The sequence below is a fragment of the Eulemur rufifrons genome, chromosome 4, assembly GCF_041146395.1.
Source record: "Eulemur rufifrons isolate Redbay chromosome 4, OSU_ERuf_1, whole genome shotgun sequence".
NCBI lineage: Eukaryota > Metazoa > Chordata > Mammalia > Primates > Lemuridae > Eulemur > Eulemur rufifrons.
In genome coordinates, this window is record NC_090986.1 from 42,393,247 (window position 1) to 42,418,214 (window position 24,968).

Genomic DNA, 24,968 nt, shown 5'->3' on the forward strand with positions numbered 1-24,968 from the left:
TTTTTCAAGGGCATTCTTAGAGCAAACTGGCTTCTTTTGGGGGGCGGGATCTGTGCCGTGTAGACCACCTTGACTTCTGCCAGCAGTTGGCGCCACTGCCTTTATCTGTGCCGAGGCACCAAAGTTTAATCCACCAAGGCTTTGCACCATCAGTACAGATGATAACACAGTGAAAAGGGCAAATATATTCTTACTATGATGAATAGTCTTGTATTCACAGACTCCTGGGGATTCTCCCAGGCTTCCACAGACCACACCTTGAGAGCCTCCATGCTACATTAACAGAAAACCAAACCCCCTCACAGTAGCAAAATGTATCATTCTACCAAATAATACTGGACAATGGTTGCACAGAGGTAGATATGGAATATTTTCTAGAGAAGAAAAACAGAGTTTTTGGTGGAGCTCCCTGATTGAACAGACACCCTTCCTGAGTTTATACAATAGGTAGGTAGAACACGGGGTACTTGCAGAGCCCATTAAGAATCAGCGGGCATATAAAAGAGCAGAGTTACATTTTCTTGAGTAATGCAGCGACAGGAAAGGACAGGAGTGGAGGGAAGGAGAAACTAATGCATATGACCATTATTCTGTAATTAATAGAAAGACCATGGTTTCTGCTAAATCCTGCTTTGTTCGCTATGCTACATGCACCCTGAAAACAGGAATCACTGTTTATTTATTTTTTAATCCCTAGGCCAAATACAATGAATGATTAGTCAGGATTCAATAAATGCTGAATAAATGAATGGACAAACAACAAGCTAAATATACCTGTGGTTAATGAATGCTGTTTGACTTCAGGACAGGAAATAATGGAATTGATTATTAAACTGCAAAACAGAGTTGAGATCTAAAAAGAGACCAGAAGAAATGGTACCAGTAGGAAAAGTCAGAGTATTTGGGAATTTATTTTTCCTTTGATTCTTCTTTGCATTTCTTCTCAATCTGTCCAACTTTTTCCTTTACCTAAAGCTGCCTGCTTTTAGCAATTTTGCTAAAGAATTCAGTCAAAAAAATATTAGAACAATACACACAGATGTCATTTAAATACTGAAGTTCTAACCTGCAAAGTTCACATACTGAAGTTCACCTAGAAGTTCAAACCTGCAATCACCCAGGTAAGAGAATTTCAGGTTGCAACGGGAAAAAAGTGGAGCTATCATATAATAGAAGAAATTGAAGTCTGCATCCTAGGTTTGAGTCTGGCTCTGCCATCTGCAGACCATATAAACTTGATGAATTATCCTCTCAGTTCAATCACCTCGCAGGTGATTGACAAATTAACCGTCTGGGTTCTGCTTACCTTAGAATTTTATGAAAAGCAAATTGTAAAGATAAAGCTAATAAGATAAATCATAAAACCCAAAACAAACAGCATTTTTATCTTCCAGTCTACCAGGTTGTCGGAGGGGAAAGTTTAGTCCACTTCTCGAGCCACCCGGCAGGTGACAGAAGTTGAAATCACACCGACCACGTCTCTCTTCCCACCTGGCCTAGGTAGAATGACACTTCAACAAGCTCAAGGAACTGGTTTATCCCAGTCCCTCCTCTCTCCCGTGCTGCCCTGCCACCTCAGGCCCACAGTGTTGTAACGGAGATGACAAGAACTCAGGCAAATCCCTCCATGTGCGGGGAGGATTTAGTGAACGAGGAGAGAGAAGGCAATTTCTCACTCTGCGCCCCTCCTTCTACCCCTGATACGTACACCTAGGTCTTTCCCCAAAGGCCGGTGTGTTTTGGTTGATGGCTACTCTGACTTTCTCTATGGGCAAGGCAGGAATTGGGGGAGAGAAAAAGCGACTCTCTCCCCTGTGCACTTCATTCCCTTTCATTTTAAGCAGTGGACATAAAATAAACACAGAAAAGTATGCCTTGGCTTGAACAAAAGGCATTCACCTCATACAAATACTGCCCAAACATAAAAATACTTAAAATGGTTTTTAAACACCAAGATAATGGAAGACTCAGATACTTTTCTAAACCAGCTATGAATAGCCTCATGTTATTAAATGATCAATCCCTAAGTAAAAACTAATAAATTTAGATTACCTACCTTGGAAAAAATAATAGAGAAAACCTTGATTTTACAGCACAGAAAAGCAGCACACCATTTCTTAAAGAAAATGAAAGTAGCTAACTATCCCCAAATCAGCTGTGATGTAATTAAGTATAAAGGCATTTTACTTCTCTTCCTGATGTCTGACATTTATTCAAATGAAAAGTAACAGAATCCCTCTTGAATTCCTACTCTTTCTGAAAACAAAAGAAATGTTAGAGATGTTGTTTACTCCCTGAAATGAAATATTTAAGCTCATTTATGTAAATGATAACATCTTAATTCCAACATAATAAAATAATGTACATAAATACACCTTCTAATACAAATGGAAATATGGCCTAAACTTTTCTTGATCCCCTTAAAAACTTCTCTGGAGGAAACATGAACTTATTGGTGAAACTAATAAGATCTCTTCTTTGACATACACCACAAGAGAGAAGAGGAAGTCATACAAACTAGAAATCTGCGTCCATTTCCCAAAATGTCAGTTTCTCATAGAGTCCTTCATTTGAGCACAGCTAGGTGTCTATGCATGAAGAATGTCAGCTCAACAGAAATTCAAAAGAAAAACAAAACTTCAGTTCATTGGAGATGATAAAACATTGAGATCTGCTTTATTTTATGAATGAAATAAAACTTTATTACAATTTAATGTAGTTGTTTCAAACCTGGTATTGTTTGAGTCTCTTTGACAATGCTAAGCTTTGAAAACTAAAGTCAATCACTCCTTTATTATCATAGGACACTATAGATCCAATTTCTATGTTTAACAATTAAATTCTACATCTCCTTGCTAAAAACTTTTCCTACAGTAAAACAAAGGGTAATTATATCTTAAGAGGAGGCTCCGTGAGTGCTGTGGAGTAAGCAAACGTTTGCTATATATACAAGTGAGCTAAATACAGTTACTGCAGACATTCTCAGTGAAGCCATGGACTTATGTTCCATTAGATCCAGATCATACAAGACTACTGCTATTGTCCTAACAACCAAACCAAGCTGGAGAACCTACCAAATCATAGCCTTTTATTTTTTAACTCAATGCAAAGTCGCATATGCAAAGAAACCTGAATGAACAAAATTCTAGAAAGTAATAAAGTTTTTGTATGGGAGAAAAGACCTGAGGCTGCTCTCATCCCTAGAAAGACAGCAGAATGATGAGGGACCAGCCAAATAGTTAATAAGCATTTAATGGCAAAATATGGGCAAGTGTGACAGATAAAAACTTGGAGGAGGTACAGACACAGTATAGGACTCTGTGCCCACCTGAAAACTCCTGAGGTCCTCACTGAGGGCTCACAGGTACACACCAAAGGCCAGCAGTAGGCAGGGAAACAAGATAGGAATGACTGCAGACTTCTCAGACAAGGCATAACCCCAAAGACAGCAGGACAACATAGAATACTGAAAGAAAATAACCAGCAAACTAGATTTCTCTATCTAGCAAAAATACCTGTCAAAAATACCTATCTAGCAAAAAAAAAAAAAAAAAAAACCTGTCTTACTTTTTAAGAAAGACAAAAGCTGAGAAAATGTGTTGCCAGCAGACCTACGCTAAGAGAAATGTTAAAGGAAGTTTCAAGCTGAAAGAAAATGATACCAGATGGAAATTTGGATCCATGGAAAGTAGAATGCTAGAAAAAAATAAATATGAATAAATAGAAAAGATTTTTTGTTATTTATTAATCTCTTTAAAAGATAATTAAGAGAACATAACATTCATGGAAAAGATTTGAAAATTATATAAAAAATGAAAACATGAAAAGTATTCAATCTCACTAAAATTAGAGAAATTAAAATTCAATAACACTAATATACTATTTCTCACCTATCAGACTGGCAAAAGTTTAAAAGCAAAACAGAACAATCTGTTGACAAGGCTTTAGCAAAACAAACACTCTCATGCATTGCTCATGGGAATGAAAATTGGTGTAGGCCCTTTGAAAAGAAATTTGGCAATATTTAATAAAACCACATATATATCATGAAGATATTTTTCCAATAATATGAAAAATGTATATGCATAGGGTTATTTACTACAGCATTATTTGTATTTGCAAAATACTGGTAATATATGAAATACCCATATGTAAGAGAGCAATTGAATAAATTGATGATACATTTACAGAATAATATCAAATTATAATACATTTATAATCCTCTAGATTGATTTGGAGTTATTTCCAGTATGTATTGTTAAGTGAAAAAAAACAAAGTTCAAAGGACTATTTATAAGATTCTATACTTCATGTAAGAAAGAAGAGAATACTAGAATGCCTATAATAAAAAAGATAGATAATAACAAATTGGCAAGAATATGAAGAAACTGGAACCCTCACATACTGCTAGTAGGAATATAAGATACTGCAATGGCTTTGGAAAACCAGTCTGGCACTTCCTGAAAACATTAAAGGTACAGTTACCAAATGATCCAGCAATTCAATTCTTAGTCATGTATCCAAAAGAAATGAAAACATGTGTTCATGCAAAACTTGTAGACAATTGTTCACAGTAGCATCCCTTATAGTAGCCCCAAAGTGGAAACAACCAAAATATCCATCAACCAATGAATGGATAAATAAAATATGGTATAGCCATACAATGGAGTATTATTCAGCAATAAAAAGGAATAAAAAAGATACAGCATTATAATCTTATAGGACCACCATCGTATACTGTCATGAAACACATAACAACATTTGGGGGCAACAGTGGGCAGCATGTATGACACTGATGCCATAAGATTACAATGGAGCTGAAAAATTCCTAGGACCTAGTGGCATTGTAGCTGTCATAATGTCATAACACAACATATTACCTTTTCTATGTTTAGATATGTTCAGATATACAAACATTTACCTTTGTGTTACAATTGCCTACCATATTCAGTACAGGAACATGCTACAGGTGTGTAGTCTAAGAGCAATAGGCTATACCATGTTGTCTAGGTGCGTAGTAGGCTATACCATTTAGGTTTGTGTAAGTCCACTCTATCATGTTCATACAATAACAAAATTACTCAGAATGTCTACCCATTGTTAAGTGATGCATGACTGTATATCACATATAGGATATATAGACACATATATGCTGATTAAGTAATATTAAAGTGAATGTCGACCAACACAGGATTAAATTTTTCCAGAAAAGTTATAGCATGTTTTAGAGACTAGGTAACATTTAAATCTACAACTTAAGAGTGAAATAAAAATGAGATAAAAAATAGAGAAGGCTATTCCAAGAGGAGAAAATGTAGGTAAAAGGACAATCATGAATGGGTCTGGTGTTTTGGTTAATTGTTAAAAAAGATAGCATAGCAATAACATAGATTTAAAGTGAATGGAAGTTTAGAGGAAGAATTGGAAGAGAGAAATCTGGAAAGGGTATTTTAACCATGTAAAGAGTTTGATTTTGATCCTATAGTCTGGGCAAAGGAAACCAACAAAGGTTTCCAAAGAAAATGGTGTGATCAGGTTTATAAGAGTCCAGTGCCAAGGACAACATTAGTCAGGAAAAAAAAAAAAAAAAAAAAAAAAGCCTAAAATTAGGCAATGATAGTGAAGCAATGAAAAGGAACAAGATTCAATAGATAAATTTTAGAGATGATAGGTTTTATAGCTTATGTAGCTTGAGTGAATTGTGTTACAATGCACTGGGTTGTAGCATCCAAGACAGAAGTGGTTTTGGAGGGAGAAAATAATGAATTCCATTCTGCAGATGTTGGTATCTATAATACTTGTTAATAAGGATGTTGCTATTAGCATGAGTCTGCTCACGCTGGGCCCAGCCAAGAATTGGATAGGTTCCCCCATATTCCATCAAAAATGCCTAGGAAAATAGCACATGTGTACATCTTTCTGAGTAAATCTGAGAGGTTTCCTTAATTTTCTCATAACAACTCAATTTCTCTTTATTTTCCTTTGTATTTCTAAATGTTTTTGTTTCAAGTATGTTAACGCTATATTATTTTTCATAAAGGATCATGACTGCTAGAACTACAGTGAGAATTATTCCATTTAACAATGTAAAATAGTGCCTTTTGTCTTATTTAATGTTTGTTGCCTGAAACGAAGAGTATATGCTTGTCTTTTCTATTTGCCTTTATGTAAAAAAAATGCTTGCTTGCCCCTTTATATTAAACAGTTCTGTATCATTTAGTGTTAGTATGTCTCTCGTAAAACACTATATAGTTGGATTTTCAATCTTTCTGAGAGTCTTTGCCTTTCAATAGAATATTAGAAGTATAAACTATTTGTATTTTCTTACTGTTTCCTTTTATTATTTTTGACTTGGATTAATAGATATTACATTTGCTTTCTTCCAATCCAGTGATTTGAAACATATATATTTCTTTTTAATTTTTCCTGGTGATAATATTTAAATTTTTCCAAAACATCTTTTAATTTAAATTCCTGTAATTATCACAGTCACTAATGAATGAATCTTTCCAATTCTCCCATATGTAAGAAAAGGGCACATCTAGGTTACTTAACCCAGGTTTTAATTTCTCTATTGGGGTAACACCAGGCTTTTGATATGGGTACTTAGTAAAAATTATTTGATATATTGATATATACTGGCAAACTAATCGGCATGAATACAAGAAAAAAATGCTTATTTGATATAAGGGGGATGTATTTGGAAAAAGTGAAAATTTACTGCTTAAAATAAAATCTGTTTAAGCCTTTTGTCCTGAAACATCATCTTCCAGTAAGTCACCAAAATGACAGACACAAAGGGGAAGAGAAGAGGCCTATTGTATGTTCTCTAGGCCTTTTAGAAAACACGGAATTGTTTCTTTGGCCACATACATATGAATCTACAAGAAAGGTGATATTGTAGGCATCAAGAGAATGGGTATTGTCAAAAAGGAATGCCCCCAAATGTTACCATGGCAAAACTGGAAGAGTCTACAATATTACCCAGCATGATGTTGGCATTGTTGTAAACAAGCAAGTTAAGGACAAGAGTCTTGCCAAGAGAATTAATGCAGGTGTTGAGCATATTAAGCACTCTAAGAGCCAAGATAGCATCCTGAAATATATGAAGGAAAATGATCAGAAAAAGACGGAGGCCAAAGAGAAAGGTACCTGGGTTCAACTAAAGCCCTGGCCTGCTCAGAGAAGGGCACTTTGTGAGAACCAGTGGAAAGAAACATGAACTGCTGTAACCTATTCCCTGTGAATATATGGCATAATAGGTGTAAAAAAAAAATAAAGGCATCTGAGCTATAAATAAATTAATTTAATTTAATCTGTTTGTTACTATTGTTTTGTTTGTTTTGTTTATGTTCCCTTTAATTTAACTAAAGGTATAGGGAGAAAGCACATTATTTTTATTCTAAGGCAAATTGAAGCCACCAGTATAGTGACTGCAGTTCAATATTCAAACAGATGGCTTTTCCTGGAAAGATAAAAGGCCCAAGTTGACTTAACAAAATTCCATTTACTAAAGGTGCATTCTAAGCTTCATTTTCAGCTCAGACGCCAGAAACCAACTTAGTTAATTGGGATGATTAAGAATCACCAAGGGGGCCGGGCGCGGTGGCACACGCCTGTAATCCTAGCACTCTGGGAGGCCGAGGCGGGTGGATTGCTCAAGGTCAGGAGTTCGAGACCAGCCTGAGCGAGACCCCGTCTCTACTAAAAATAGAAAGACATTATATGGACACCTAAAAATCTATATAGAAAAAAATTAGCCGGGCATAGTGGCGCATGCCTGTAGTCCCAGCTACTCGGGAGGCTGAGGCAGTAGGATCGCTTAAGCCGAGGAGTCTGAGGTTGCTGTGAGCTAAACTGACGCCACGGCACTCACTCTAGCCTGGGCAACAAAGTGAGACTCTGTCTCAAAAAAAAAAAAAAAAAAAAAAAAAAAAAAAGAATCACCAAGGGTATAATTGCCCCTTTCACTTTACTTTGGGAGGAAAGAGAGTGATTTATCTCAGAAAACAAGAGCCTAGGGCCCTGCAAGGAAAGAGAGTGAGCAAAATTTTGGTTAAAGAGGAACCACTAGGAAAACTCTTTTGTAATCAACTCAACTCAAGAGTTGATAAAAAGCCTTCAGTGTTTCTCCAGGAAAATAGAAATTATAGAGTGTCTGAAATCAGTTGTTTAAAAAATCCTGCAACCTATGGCCCACTTTGCCAAAGCGAAAGATCTGGTCAGCCATCTATGCCAGCTGATAGCCTTGGTCAGTGCTTAATATACATACATACATGCACATGCATACACATACTTGCTCTGGTGAATACCAGAATGAATGGAAACACTAGTGCTGATTTTAGTGGGATGACAATAATACTATCATTTGAACCAGTAGTGTTAAAAAAAAAAAAAAAACTTCTAGATTTTCGACTATTGGAAAACCTGGAGGAAATTTTAAACTGCTCTTAAAATTAGTTAACTGAGCATATATCATTCATATAGATTATAGCAATATAATTGTAGAAATCTAATTGTGTAAATGTCACATTTGAATACTATGAAGGCTTCAATAATTTTGAGTCTGATATACTACTAATGGCATAAACCTACGGAGATATTTGAAAACATAAGCTTCACATTTTTTATTTATGATACTATTTGAGAATACCATATTTTATTTATTGTTATCTAAAAATAGATACAATATTTTAAATTTCCACAAGAGGGCTGACCATATGAATATGGAAAAGATGAAGAATCCATTGTAGAATCAGTGATCTGTATTTGCTGTATCTACATAACACCGAAGTACAAAATTTAGTCAGATATTCCACTATTTTGTCTACAAAAAGCCAACCATCTTTCTGTGGAATTTGTCTATATCTTGTTGTTCTTCCCATAAAGAATATTTTGCTTCTTTTAATTTCAAAACAATGGAATGTCTTCTAGTCTTTGAATCTGGGATCAATTTCAATTTTATCTTAGAAAACTATGAACCACAGAATAGGTTGCATAACATTTGACTCTTGGTTTGTTAGACTAAATTAAAATAACTTAAGTAAGAAACAAAAATAATTTTTCCTATGGCCTCTGCAAGTGTTCCATGCAAGCTGTAAATTTTTAAAACTGGCATAAACATTTAGCTAAGAATTATTCTGCCTTGATCTGCCTAGTTTTGCCCTTGATCTGAGCAGAAATATGGGAGATGCACTGTGTCAAGGTACAAAAAATGATGTGAAAAAGGAGGGAAAATTAGATCTATATTAGCTAAGGCTGAGGAGAGGAAAGTGTGAAATTGGAAAAGAACATTTCTGCTGCCCATTCTTCCTGTCAAGTCACCTGTCCCAGAGAAAGGAGACCTCCAAGTGAACTGTTTGAAGGCCTACTGGCGAATTTCTTGGTCTGTTCATGAGAACTGCTAATCTCCTCAGAAGACCATATTTAAATTTCCAGGTATGCGTTCAGCAAATGCTTGATGTGGAAAACGAAAGCTAGCTGTTAAACTCCAATCAGTTTGTCATAACTTTCCTATAATTTCAGCATCACTTTGAATTTTACAAGCACTAAAAATGTGTTAGATATCTCTGTAGGCACATGGCACCACACCACAAATTTATCTGTCAATTTCTTTTACAGATATTCCTTCCAAAAATATTGATAAAGAGCCACCAAACTAATCAATTTTGTTCAACCTTTTCTCTTGCCACAAAAAAACACAAAGTTAATGATAACTATGGTTTGCCCTATACTATATAAAGTATGCAACCACCAGGAAGTATAATTTGAGTGTCATTAAAATAAGCTCTGTGCAAGCCTAAAATGCCAGCGATTTATGTTTTAGAAAATAAGCACCGGAGTAAATTTGTCTAAAAGTCTCAGTTAAAATGCATCACCAAAATCAGCTTACTAGTTCTCGCTTATTAACACTTCGGCCAAGATTCAGTTATCAAGACATAGTTTGCATCTCAAACTCTGAATAAGTGAGATGCAATGAAGATGGAGAATGTGGTAGTTACAAACTCATGGCTAAAATGGTCATTAGGAAAAGGGACACAATGAGGGTGGTGGCCAACAAGGCAAATCTGGGATGACAGTGCAAGTGTTTAAAAGTGGAGAAAGAAACAAGACTCTTCATGGGTTTACATATATTTTCTTAGGCCCAAGTGGATTTTTCTCTTCCCTCAATTATTAAGAAACCAAAAGTAACCTGGAATGAATTAGTCCTTTAATATTATTTTAAATCCTTTAAGAGGAAATGTTAGAATTTGATACCACTTGTAGATTTAAAAGAGTGGGCTCTGAATTTCCTTTAAAGGCAAGACTTACTGATAACTACATTTTTGAAAATTGCTTAGACATGCACTCAAGTCATCCATTCCAGTTTCTGAAAAACCAACATGCTCCTAATTTTCAGAAAAAATGGTGACAGCCTACTCTGATTTTAGTAGTTAGCTTTAAATTCTGTTAGGCTTTCAACTGCTTTTGAGACATTGGTATAAAGCAACCTTAAAACTCAGATGTATTATATGTGTTATCAAAACTCCAAAGTAAAGACATTGCCAAAGAGCCTACTTAGAAACGGAGATTGCTATGAACTAGTTTGTGACAAACACTGATTGTTGTAGCATGGAAGAGCATGATCCTGCAGTGGTATATTGTCGCGTCCTAAGACCTCACCTTCCATTTCCACATCATTCTTCACTGTTCTCATCTATCTTTTAAGGCACTGCAATCTCTAAAAAAAATTTCTTCATTCGCATCATGAAAAATTAAATTTAGCTAGCCATGAAGATCCGTTGTCTGCCTTTCTGCACTCACATAAAATCTCAGAAATCTTTTAAACAATAAGTTCATTGTGTGAAGTCATCTATACAAAATTAGGGATGTTGGGAGAACTAGGGTTTGTTGCATTAAATTATTTTGTAATTGTATTTAAAGAAGAGTAACCTTTGCAAACACTTCAGCAACTACAATTTCTGTACTCCAGGATTAAAATGATTTATTTCCAGTTGACATGCTTTATTAATTAAAGTAAAGGGACAGGTGTCTGGAGTAGCAATTATTTAAGTTAAGGACTCTAGGAGAAAGGGATCAACATTATTGATCATCTACTATGGGAGAAGCATTAAACTTGACACATCAAACACCCATCTTAATCAATTCTCACAACCACCTTTTGAGATAGGCATTTGCCTCCATTTTACAGGATGGGAAACTGAGGGTCGGAAAGGTTAAGTAGCTTATCCAAGATCCTGCATCTAGTAAATAGTAATCAGTATTGTGGTTCAAGTCCTTCTGACTCAGAAGCCTACACTCTTTGTATATATAAGACTGTCAAAATAAAGTGGAATTCGGTACATGGATTCTGATAAAAATTACATGTGATAAAATTTTTGAACAGTAGAATCTAATAGGAAGTAAATTTTGTCTAACATATTTTAGTTGAATCTCTTTTAGGGCTAGTTTACAATGTTCAAGAGATAAAATATAATATCAATTTATAGTTTTATTTCTCTGCGGTCAACATTTTTTACATATTTCTATAAATAATAAATATTCTTTTAAACGTTCTCTTTCCAAGCTGTGGAAAAATACTGGCTGGCTGTTGTTGAACCATTTCCCCATTCCTCCTGGGTACTTAACTGGACTACAATTTGAAGCCACCATTGTATTTAGATGTGACCAAATGACTGAATTCTTGCCAGTGGAATGTGGGTGAACACGATTGCCTCATTTCCAGGCATCATCCATAAATCCTCCTGGAAGACAACACCCAGTGTACCCTTAGTTAGAAGCCACATGTTGAAGATAAAAGAGTCTCTGTGAGCCTGGACTCACAAATAATTGTGGGGGTCAGAGTTCAAAGTGTCTGCCAACACACTAGCACCTCTTTATTTAAGTATAAAATAGACATTTATTGGATGAATGAAGTGACTGTTATGTCCCACTATGCGCAGAACAGGCCCAGTTTACACTGCTTGCCCTAGTCCTTTCATTCTGACAATTGCTTCTGTTTGAGTAGTAAATATAGTCTCTGTAGTATTAGGCCACAGAGATTTACATATTATGACAAACAGCATTACCTTAACTAAAACATTGCGTTTTATTTGCTTTATACTGTTTATTGTCTTTAGCATACAATGGCTAAGCAGGCCATTTTTATCTCAAAAGTTTAAAAGAAAAGCAAAGACATACACAATAAATTGCAGTATATATGATTTATTATGTATATTTAAGACCCTGGACTCATTTTATTAATGTCTATTTCACTATTCCCTCAGTAAACAATGAGCATATATGTGTATAGAAAGCAAACATGTATAATTAACTCCTTGGCAAATATAAGCCTAGATTTAGTGCCTAGTATATAGTAGTACTCAATTGAATATTTCTTGCTAAAGCTGTTGTTATTATTTCTATTTTTGTCCTATTATTAATTCTAATAAACTGTTGATAAAAAATAAATTAACACAATTTTTTTAAAAAGTGTTAATTTTTTAAGATTATTTTTAAAGATTGTTTAGTTAATGTTCATTACCTATGTCTAAGTAATCTAATTTTAAAAATCTGTCCCCTTCAGTTGAAAATGAGAGATCTACAATTCAAAATAATTTATGCATAAGAGGGAGACTTATTAGTCTAAGTAACTGATAATTCCAAGAATAAATTTTTATAGGCAACACTGCATAAGGAAATAATAAAGTTATAGAGAGGTCTATATTTCTCTGTATGTCTCAACCCTTCCTCACTCTGTGTTGACCTCATTCTGCGGAGATATTCTATCCATAAGGCCAGGGTGATGGCCACTGAGGATCTAGATCACATCCTCACAGTTCAGCAGTCCCAACATAAATCAATTTCCTCTGACAGTTGTAGCAACAAAGTCTCAGGCAGCGCTCCAAGTCACTGGGTACCCATGCCCATCTTTGAACCACCTCTGAGCCACGAGAATGGGTTTTTCTCACTGGCCAACTTGATCTGGTTCTGACTCTTGCGATGGTGGTGTTTGGGTGGGGTAGTGTGTCAGGCTAAATCACCTCACCAGATTCGCACTGAGTGGGAGAGGGATGGTTCCTGAAAGAAAACAAAGGTGAACAGACAGGTTAACTGTGCAACATATCACTACTGATAGATATGTAACTACAGATACTTATGTAACCAAAGATATTTATATAAAGATGTTCATTACATTATTATGTGTGTTGGTAAAAATTCATAATAATTTTATATTGAGAAATGGGGAAATTTTTAAATGATTAATAATATATCCATAGAATTTAAGATTATACAGGCAATAAAATTAAGACTTTGGTGACTATTTAGGCATATAGAAAATGTTCATGATACACTAGCGTAGTGGTTAATTTTATGTGTCAACTTGACTGGGCCACAGAGTGCCCAGATATTTGGTTAAACATTATTCTGGATGTGTCTATGAGGGTATTTCTAGATAAAACTAACATTTGAATCAGTAGACAGAGTGAAACAGATTGCCCTCCCCAAGGAGAGGGGTTCTCATCTAATCTGTTCCAGGCCTGAATACAGCAAAAATGTGAGGTAAGGGAGAACTCACTTTCTCTGCATTACTGTCTTTTAGGTGTCCAGCCTTCAGACTAAGAGTTAGACTGGAATTCTGAGGCCTTCAGAATCAGATTGGGACTACACCATTAGCCCTCCTGAGTCTATCCACAGCTTGCTAACTGCACACGATGGGACTTCTCAGGATGACCCTGTGAGCCAATTTCTTATTTTATGTTAATTAATTAGTTAATATTTTATTTATCTTTTATTTTTTCAAACTCTAGCCAACTTGTCTTTTAAAATGCTTTTAAACAATATTATATATGTATTAGGTTCTCCAGAGGAACAGAACCAATAGATGATATAGATAGATATGCATATACCTATATGAGAGGGGATTTATTAGGGGAATTAGCACACACAGTTATGGAGGTTAAGTCCCAAAATAGGCCATTTGTGAGCTGGAGAACCAAGGAAGCCAATAGCATGGCTCAGTACAAGCCCCAAAGCCTCGGAACCAGGGAATCCAATGCTGTAACTCTCAGTCTGAGGCTGAAAACGTGAGGAACCAGGAGGCCACTGGTACAAGTTCTAGAGTTCAAAAACCAAAGAACCTGGAATTCTGATGTCCAAGGTCAAGAGAAGAGAAGGATGTCCCAGCTTTTGGGGGCAGGGGAGGGAGCAGAAAGTGAGGTAGAAAGAAGAGAATTCACCTTTCTTTGCATTTTGTTTTAATCAGTCCCCAGCCAATTGGATGATGTCCACCCACATTGGATAAGAGCAGATCTTCCTTCCTCAATTTATTGATTCAATGCCAATCTCCTCTAGAAACACCCTTCAGACGTACCCAGAAATAATGCTTTACCAGCTACCTGGGAATCCCTTGATCCAGTCAAGTTGACTTCTAAAATTTACCATCACAGTATATGTATCTGCTTTTGTGTCATAAACAGGAATGTAATAGGAAACTATTTTTTTCATATAAAATAAGTTTTTAGAAACAATGGATGAAATATCATTTGTGAAATATTTTTAAAGATTGCTATTTAGAGGTTGATTTTTAATGGGGAGTGGGACATAGGAAGGGAGAATATGATGAGAAACCAAAAGTATTTTAGGATGACTCCTGACTTCTATGTTGGTTGACTAAATATGTGATAATGTTATTAACTAATTAATGAAGGAGCAGGATTTGGTTTGAGAGATAGAGTGAGGGAAGATAAAAAGTCTGTTTTGGACATATCAAATTCAAGGAAACTATTGGTTTTCCAGTAGATGTGTCCAAAAAATATTTATTATGTTGTTTGAAGTTCCAAAACAAGGTTGGCTGGAGATACAAATTTGTGAAACATTATTAGATAAATTTTAGTTAAATCTATGAGTTCATGTGGGCTGGGCACAGTGGCTCATGCCTATAGTCCCAGCACTTTGGGAGGCTGAGGCAGGAGGATCACTTAAGGCTAGGTGTCCAAGACCAGCGTGGACAACATAGCAAGACCCCCTTTTCTACAAAAAATTTTTTTAAATTAAAAAATTAGCCAGTCATGGTGGCACATGCCTATAGTCTTAGCTGCTTAGGAGGCTAAGGCAGAAGGATTGCTTGAGCCCAGGAGTGCGAGGATGTAGTGAGCTATGATCACACCACTGCACTTCAGTCTGGGTGACAGAGACACCCTGTCTCTAAAAAATAAAAATAAAAATAAAAAAAAGTTCTTGTGGAGAGGGCAGTATGGAGTGGAAATAGTAGAGAGCTCTAGCACACAATGAAGTGTGAGAGAAGAGAATGGAAAGAAGATGCCACATTGTTAGAGAAGTAAAAGGAGAAGCAGGAAACAGTTCCATAAAACTATCAAAAAGAGTAAAGAGTTTCAAGAAATGTGTAGTGGCCAAACAGTTCCACTCCATTGAAAATGTGTGCTCCTTCTTCTTTAGTAAAATGTTGTCATGGATCCAGCCAGGGCTATATTTCCCAGCCTCATATGTATTTTGGGGGTGCCATTTTACTAGTTTCCATCAACAGAATGTGAGTGCCAAGGCAATTGAAAAAGACATCTCCATCTTCCTATTCCATTTCTAAGATCTAGGCACAGAGGACTCCACACCCCTAACTGATGGCAGAGCAACAATAAGGAAGAGCCAGGGTCCCTGGCTCCCGTGGAGGAAAGCCACCCTCAACTAAAAAACACCCACATCAGACTATGATGATGTGAGGGAGAAATAAATGGTGCCATTAAGGTTCTGCAGTTTGGGGGGTTATTTGTTATTACAGCTAATGTCATCACAAGTGCAAATATAAACTAAAAATTGGCTGCTGAATTTGACCACTAGGAAAGGATTGCTAACACAGGAATAATTGGATAGAAGCCACACAGGAATGCAGAGTCTAGGAAGGTTTTAGTTCTGATATTAGGACCCAAAGGATATTGAGTCATGTTTTACAGGCTGAGCGCAAGCCCTGAGAGAGAGAGTGAGTCTGCAGAACAGAGAGGGAATCATTCATGGGGCAAAGGATATGGGAGAGACCCTAAGGCAGAGGGGCAGGGCATGACTTTTATCACAAGGATGAACACCTCTTCCAATGACCAGAAGAGGATGAAGGAAGTAAGAAAAGATGAATAAATACAGAAGTGGATAGATCTGAGGGGCACTTTAAGGTTCCAGTGAATATTACAACCATCATAATTGCTGAACATCAAAGTTTTATATATTTTAGCAACACTTTAAGTGGTTCAAAACCCATAAGAAAACACACTGATGTCGATACGCTGTCATTTTCCACTTAACAGTATTGAAAAAGAAACCTTTCACATTGAGTTTTCTTCAACTTACTCATTCTTATTTAATTCTCCTTTGAAGGGGATATATATATAAAATAAAGATCCCTTCCCACAAAACAACGTTACCAAAGATCTAACATCAAGTGCTGTCCCTAGAAGCGAACTGCATATTAAGAGTAATTCTTTCTAGCTTTGAGACGCCACTTGCTGACTGAGAGCAACATGACAAAGCAATGTGATTATTAGTCTTGGTAGCTGTGATATTTCTGACTTACAGATATATTTATCTCTATACAGCCCCACTGTGGGACTGAATCGGAAATAACCAAACTAAACTAAAAATGTCCCCAAGTGCCAGAAACGAACCGGGAGATGGAGAACAGGAAGTGATGGGGGCGGAGAGGGAGAAAGAGGAGCCAGGAGGCTCTGTGTCGTCGTTATGTTTAGTGTCTTAAAACAGTGGACTGCATGTCCCTCTTTTCATGTATTATTACATTTTCACTATAATGCTTTTTGATAATTTATAATAGATGGGTGTGTGTCTACGTGATGGATGTGAAACAATCCTTGTTAAATGAACAAGATTTATGATCACGAAGCAACTTTATCCTTTCTCGGATAGTTTCTACAAATCTTCTCCCTGGAATTTTTTCCCTCTTGGGTGAAATCACAGGCAGGTCCCACAGTTTTTCCAGTCCCTCATAGTCACTAGAAAAGTCTCACCTCAGATTTGACCATAGCCAGGCCCATAAAATAAGTACAATTTCTTTCATCCTTCAAGTTAAAGCTTTCCGCAGCTCAGGTCTGATTCAGGCACGGAAACCTCAGCATGTTCAGCTGGTTCCTCCTCTCCTAACTCGAGCTCCCTGACCCTCATCAGCCAGCATCAAAGCGGCAGGAGAGGGTCTCCAGGGAAAGAACACGTGCTTGGGGCACAGATGCCGTGATGACATGCTGTTGTCTTCTTCTAGACAGGGGGCACTGTACAGTCGTTCTTCCTTTTCACGGAGCACTCTTGTGGGAATTTTCTGTAGCAGGGAGGAAGAAGCAGAATGCTCACTGTGCCTTTCTAAGGTAGATTGTACCAGTCCTTCCACCGACTTTAAGCTTCCCTCCCTCAGCCTGTGGGCATCCAGTGATCTACCTCACGCATGCCTTTTGGTCCTCCCGTTCTTCCAGACACTGTGCTTGGCTCTGTCTCAGGTAGCCACTGGGCCCACAAGAAAACCCTCTCTCCCTTATCAGGCACATTGATTGAAGTGAATCTTGCCCCAGGGCCACCATTTTTCTCATTGCTACCAGATGGGGGCACCCCTGCCCATAGTCACGTAGCAGGAGTCAAAGGCAGTAAGGCAGTTCTCCACTCGCAGGACACTAAGTCAAGCCCTCCAGGTTGTTCTCATAAAGCTCCTAACAAGGAGTTGTCATGCTCATTCTCTCTCTCTCCCTCTCTCTCTCCCATACACACATACTCTCTCTTCCCTTTTCACTCTCACTCTTGCTCTATCTTGAATTTCCACTGTTTTATAGGCTAGGCTGGAGGTGAGTGGTAGCTGATGTTCGTACTGGCAGAAATGATTTACCCCTGGCATCTGCTGCACGTTTGGTCTCTTCCTTCCTTAAGGATATGGAATTACTTGGCAATCCTTATGTCTTTCTCACCTGTAAGAGAAGAAACTGTAGCATCTCAATACATTCATGTATATAACCCCCTCTAGGCTGGAAGCTCTGTAAGAGCAGAGATCTTGCCTGTTTGTGTACTACTGTGTTCCTCAGCACCTGACACAGTGCCTGGTATACAGTAGGTGCTCAATAAATATTTGTTAGATGAATGAATTCTGTTCTATTTATTCATTTCTAAAAAAAATAAAAATGTTCTCTTTTCTTAACATGACTGCCCAAAGTCCAAATTAGCAGCAGGAAAGTATGGTCTGACTTTAAGAATGAGAACATTTTATTTCTTTTTATCACACAGTGATGAACCTTTATATAGACTAGCAGTAATTAGAGAACTCTCCACTATCTTTTCCATTATTAGCATGAACTTAAATGAGATGATATTAAATCAAATAATTTAACTGATGGGGGAGACCTTAAAGATAGTCTAGCTCCTCAATAAGAGATTGACTTGTGCTGTCTCAAGAACAGCTAGTTCTTGGCAGGGTAGAAGGCAGAACACAAAATCACTCTCAATTCAGCAAAACAGCATGTTCCTTTCATTAAACACTAGGCAGTATCCATACTACCTTAGAGAGTACTTGCAAACCAGATCAAGTTAAGGTTTTTATTTTAAGATAATAAGATGCTCTTCATTGACAGATCTCATCATTTGTAATTTATTGGAATAGTGGAGATGTTTTAAAAATGTATGACTTTCTTATAAGATTCCAACCAAACTGGACATATTGATTATTTGACTAACTGAGCCTGAAGCTCACAAAGGAATTTTTTTCAAGTGATTTAAAGTAATTACTTAAGATATAAGTCTGATCCTAGGAAAACTGCCTGTATTTCTATACTTTATCACCAGTTTCTGTCTTTAGCAAAAATCCATTTACTATATATTTAGTAACATGGGGAGTTCCTTCAACAGAATTCCTATGGAAATTATGGCTGGAATTGAAACACCTAGCACAACAGATATTCATAAATGTGTTTATTGAATAAATGTACCAAAATTAAAAGTCTGTATAATTCCTCTTTTGGAGCTACTACTTCATCTTCTGTAAATAGTACATTATCAGTATCTTAGAGAATATAAATTTTCAAAATAATAGGAAATTCCTAATAAATTCAGAATATTTCTTTATAAAAATTATCTTACTTTTCTTCCCAATTTGACTCATTATCATTTTATGGTATTCCTAGACTTAGCATTAATATGCCCTCAGCAGGAATTATTGTCCTAAGACAGAGAGAAAATGCACGAAATTTCATTTTGGACTTCTGGAACTTGTGGGGGATGAAAAAATATCTTTTCTCATTGATCACTAGGTTCATGGCTGAGGCCCCTATAATAAAATATAGATTAATAAAAGGAAAGTAAACAAATTTATTTAATATGAGTTTTATGTGACATGGAGCCTTCAGAAATAAAGACCCAAAGACACAGGAAAGAATTTATGACTAAGACCCCAAAGGCAAATACAGTAGTAACAACAACAACAACAAAAAAGAAAATCCTCAACATCACTAATAATCATGGAAATGCAAATTAAAACCACAGTGAGACACCATCTTACCCCTGTCAGAATGGCCACAATCAAAAAGTCAAAAAACAATAGATGCTGGTGTGAATGTAGTGAAAAAGGACTGCATATACACTGTTTGTGGGACTGAAAATTAGTACAATGTCCATGGAAAAGAGTGTGGAGAGTCACAAAAGAAATAAAAGTAGAACCACCTTTCAATCTAGCAATCCTACTACTGAGTATCTACCCAAAGGAAAAGGAGTCATTAAAAAAAAAAAAAAGACACCTGTACTTGAATTTTTATCACAACACAATTCACAATTGCCAAGTGGGGAACCAACCTAAGTGCCCATCAATTCATGAGTGGATAAAGAAAATATGGTATACATATACCATGGAGTACAACTCAGGCATAAAAAGAAATGTAATAACGTTGTTTGCAGCAACTTGGTTGGAACTGGAGACCATTACCCCAAGTGAAGTATCTCAGGAACGGAAAAACAAAGACCACATATTCTCCCTAATAAGTGGGAGCTAATAGATAGGTACACAAGGGCACATAGAGGTGTAAAGGACATTGGAAACTGAAAAGGGGGAGGGTAGGAGGAAGGTGAAGGATAAAAACTTACTTATAGGGTACAATGTACACTATTCTGGTGATGGGCACACTAAAAGCCTTAACTTCAGCATACAATTCACCCATGTAACAAAAACACTTATACCCTCTTAATATTTTGAAATTTAAGAAGAAAAATCATTGAAGTCATGGTAGTACTATAATACAGTACAGCTGAGGGGTGAGGAGGGCCAGAGCAACCAAGGTGAGGCAGAGGAAATGGGGAGAAACGTTAGACCATAGATGTGACCGCTCGTGAGGCACAGATATCTGTGAGGTGTATTTCTAAGATACAAGGATATTCTTGTTTCAATGACAAGTAAATGGCAAAGAAGGCAACGAGCGAAGAAACAGAAAAAGGACAAGGGTTTAGGTTTGGGGGCAGAGTTGGGAAGAGATGTTAGTTTGAGAAATTCTAAATTCAAAGCGTTTAGAGGAAATCCAACTGGAAATGTCCAGCTGACAGTTGGATATACCAATCTGGAATTCCGGAAAGAGTTAGGTTAGAAATGGAGACGCTAATATGCAAGTCAATTGCATAGAGGTAACATGTGAAACCATGAGAGTAAATGAGATCACTTCAAAAGAGTTTAGAGTTAGAAAGTGGCCTCAAATCAAGCCATACAAAATGGCTACCTCAAAGGCCAATTGTTGGAAAAATAAGCAAAGAAATCCAAAATGGAGAAGGGGGAGTGGCCAGAGTCATAAAGCTAGAGGGGAAAGTCTCAAGAATGAACTGTGGATAATCTTTTCATGTCCACAGTCATCATTCAGTTCCTACATTTCTTGCCTGAATTTCCTGTATGACAGAGGAAATGACAGCATGAGCTTTGTAAAATTGAAATTTTATGTTCCGTCTTGGCTTAAAATCTGTAGTAATTCTCCAATACCTTCAGAATTAAGTACTTGAATTGCAGAAAAATCCCTTCATGATCTACCACTTGATTATCTCTCCCATGTCACCTGTCACCATTTCTCTTTTTTATACCCTGAGTTTTACTTGAAGTTCTCAAAAACATCTTGTCTCTCTCATGATCTGACCTTCCAATATGCTCCTTTTGCCTGAAACATCCTCCCATGACCCAAAAATCTGTCAACCTTCAAACCTCAGCTGAGGTGTCATTTTTTTCTATCTACCCCACTTCCACTCACACTCATTGTATACAACAAACACATACACACACACACAGAGTTGGGATTAAACACCTCTCCAATGTGCTCTCATAGTACCCTGTAACAGGAATTGTAGCACTTTAAATGTAATAATAATTATACTTTTAGCCACAATTATTATGTGCCAGATCTTACACCAAACACATTATACACCTCATCACATTTTATGCTCTCAACAAATCTACAAGGTACTTTTGTTATCTTTACTTTTAAAAGGAGGAAAAAAAAATACACTAGCAAAGATATAGAGTGACAAATGCACCCGGTTATTCATCATGACATTATTTGTAATAGGAAAAGATTGCAAAGAACACAAACATCCCTTGATAGAGGATTGGTTGAATAAATTATGGCACAAACACAGAAGGAAATACTATGCACTGTATAAAAGGAATAAGAACGTTCTCTGTGCACTCATATGGAGTAATTGCTGATAGATATTTTTAAGTTAAAAAAAAGAAAACATTGGAAGGAAAAACTAAAAACAAAAAAATATAAATAATTACCTATATGGTTAGAGAAAGAATAATGTGAAGGGTACAGGAATGCAGAGATTTCTTTGCATATACTTTCAATTCTGAAATCATATAAATAATATATGTATTTTTAAAATTTAAAACATCACTCTAATAATTAAAAACAAGTAGAAATAAATAAACTCAATTGCATACAAAATTACTAATGTAACAAGGAAAACAACTATTTTAAGGGAAATTAGAATATAATATTTGATTATATATCCATGTAGGATTATTTTCTAAAGACAAAAAGAGCTGCAAAAATATCTGAAATTTGCGCATTGATTTTATTTTTAGGAGTAATATTGTTATTACCCTAAGATTACATATACAAATATATACACATATTATATATTAATACATACTATATATGTTTTATGCATATACTAAATACACACATGACACGTATATTCTTCTCACATTGAAAACAAAAAGCTTAATTGTAATAGAAAAGAAATGCAAATATAAATGTAAGGAAATTGGAAATTGGTATGAACATGTTTCTTTTTTTCCTTTTCAAAACTATATATTTCTTAACTATGTTCACTATAAAAATCCTAGAAACAATAAGAATCCAGTAAAAGAATAAGGTGCCCAGATTTGACTCTAAATATCATTTCCCACAATAGGACCCATAGCTTCTTAGAGTAATGGCTAATTCTAGATCAATATACCAATTGAGCCTTGTAGAGTCTTTTTGTGCCAGGAAAAAAAGGAAGCTATCAAAGGCCAATAGAATCATTTAAGAGGAACATTGGAGCCAACTTAAAGGACTCTATTGGACAAAGATGGAAAAATTTGAGAATCAAAAAGAATTATGAGCCTAAAGGCAATGATACTCCAGCAATAATGAACACATCTAGCACCCATATCTTCGTTTCTAATACCTTTTTTTTTTTTAAGAAAAGAAACTAGAGATCCTTAGAGAAATAGCTTATTCAGAACAGAGGCAGAAAATTTATAAGATGTGTGTGGAGCATCTCATAGTGCTAGAAAGTAAAGCAGTGCCCACAAACAAACAAAACAAAATTTAAAAATTCACGATACTGGGAGTTATAATATCAAATGAACACAGGAGTCAATTGAAAGATCTCTCAAAAGTCAAAGCTGGAAAAATTTAAGCAATGAAATAAAGTAATTGATTATAACTCAAAATATTAAATAAATATCCATGAGTCTTTACAGATATATATGTTCAAATAAATAAATAGAAACAATTCTCCTATGGAGAAGAATTCCAAATAATTTACATAGACTCTCCACTTTTAAGTGTGCATGGCATATAGTGACTTCCTTCCAAAGAGTAGAGTACGAATAGGCAGGAAAAAAAAAAAAAAAAAAAGGCAGTTCTGGCTGTCTCATTAAAAGTAGAAAAATCAGAAATGTGGTTCCTACTGATGTGATGTAACATGAAGACCACAGTACTTTCTATTAAGTACTCCAGCCAAAAAAATAAAAAATGTACCTAAATCTCTTCAAGCTTCTAGAGCTGGCTTCTATTTAGAGAGATTATGGGAGATAGAAGAACAAATTAAACGAAGCAAACAGACAAATGCAAAATGTGAGAAGTTCTACAAGACAACAACAAATCCAGTTTCAGTAATAAGTAAATCGCATGAAAAAAATAGGGAAATGATTAAGGTAGGTGAAGAGCTAAAACAACCAAAAGCGATTTGTGAACATTAATTATCTGGATTCTGATTCAAGAAAATCAAACGCAAGAAATTTAGTATGGACTGATTACTAAATCATACCAAGAAAATATTATTTCTACATTTATCATATATGATAATGGCATCATGGTTATGTAGGAAAAGGTTCACATTTTGTAGAGATGCATAGACAAGCATGTTGGGTGAGATGGCATGAGACCTGGGATTTGCTTAAAATTTCTTCAGCAAAGTGAAGGAAGGAAGAAATGTCTGGAAGTAGGAGGATAAGGAAGAAAAGAATGACAGAGGAAGCCCAAATGGCAAAATCTTAATAATTTTGAAATCTGGGTAATGGCTATATTAAAGTTCATTTTGGAAGTTTGTCTTTTGTGTATGCTTGAAATTGTTCATTAAAAAAAAAATTTTTGCTTGTTATATAACTTAATTCTTTAAGTATCATATCTAGAAAAACAGGTGCTTATTTTCATGGATCTTATTTTTCAGGATTTTATCTCATTTCCATAGTAGATGACACTCTGCACTGAAATAATGTTCTAAGAAATCTTATTTTACTATTAGCCAAAGAAATCACTCAGCACATATTGACTCTCACTAAGGAAAGAGAATTATAGTAAGAATTTAATAAATGAGGTAAGACGAAGGATACAAAAAATATATGGGCCTTAAAAATGCATCAACAGAGTTATTCCTATATTTATGAAATCAAGATTGTCTTGATTATCATTTTGCTATAGTAAAAGATTTGGCCATTAGTAATGGATTTAGGTGCAAAAGGAAAATTACCAATTTTACTGCCTACATGATGATTCTTAAAATCTATAAGTCATAGAAAGTATTTAATTACATTTTATTTATCCACGACTTGAAGTATGCAAACTGGACCAACAGTCTAGTGTGTCTTTGAAATGATTTCAGGTAACGTTACCACAATTTTCTCTTGTCAATCTTGGCCATTATGTGTTCTTGATAAAGGACCACTTTTTGGTATGTATCAACTACCTGAGTAGTAAATATCCTCTCACAACCATTAAGTAGAAGATAGAGTTAAACCACAAACTAGTTATTTTTCCTTAATGTTAACATGAAATAAGCAGAATTCCAAATATAATGAATAACAACAAAAAAATGAAATCTAAGTGTGATACTTAACATAAGGGAGGGAACATAAGGTATCTTCAAGATAGTTTTCCCAAATCAATCATGTTTTTTTAACTTATTCTAATTCAGGTACTTGCAATTGTGAAAATACAACACAAATGTGACTTGCTAAATGCCTTCAGCAGTGGTGAAATTAGTCTCTCACTCTGCATCAATCGATAAATCATTGTTGATACATTAGTCATGTATTACCATATAATTGTGTAGCACTTGACAGCTTCCAAAGCACTTATACATATATCAACCCATTTTCATCTCACAAGCCATTGAGAGCACTCAGATTATTGCACTCATTTAACATGTAAGGAAATGGCTTCACGGAGGGCTTGGAGACCAGGCTTTCAGTCTACTACTAA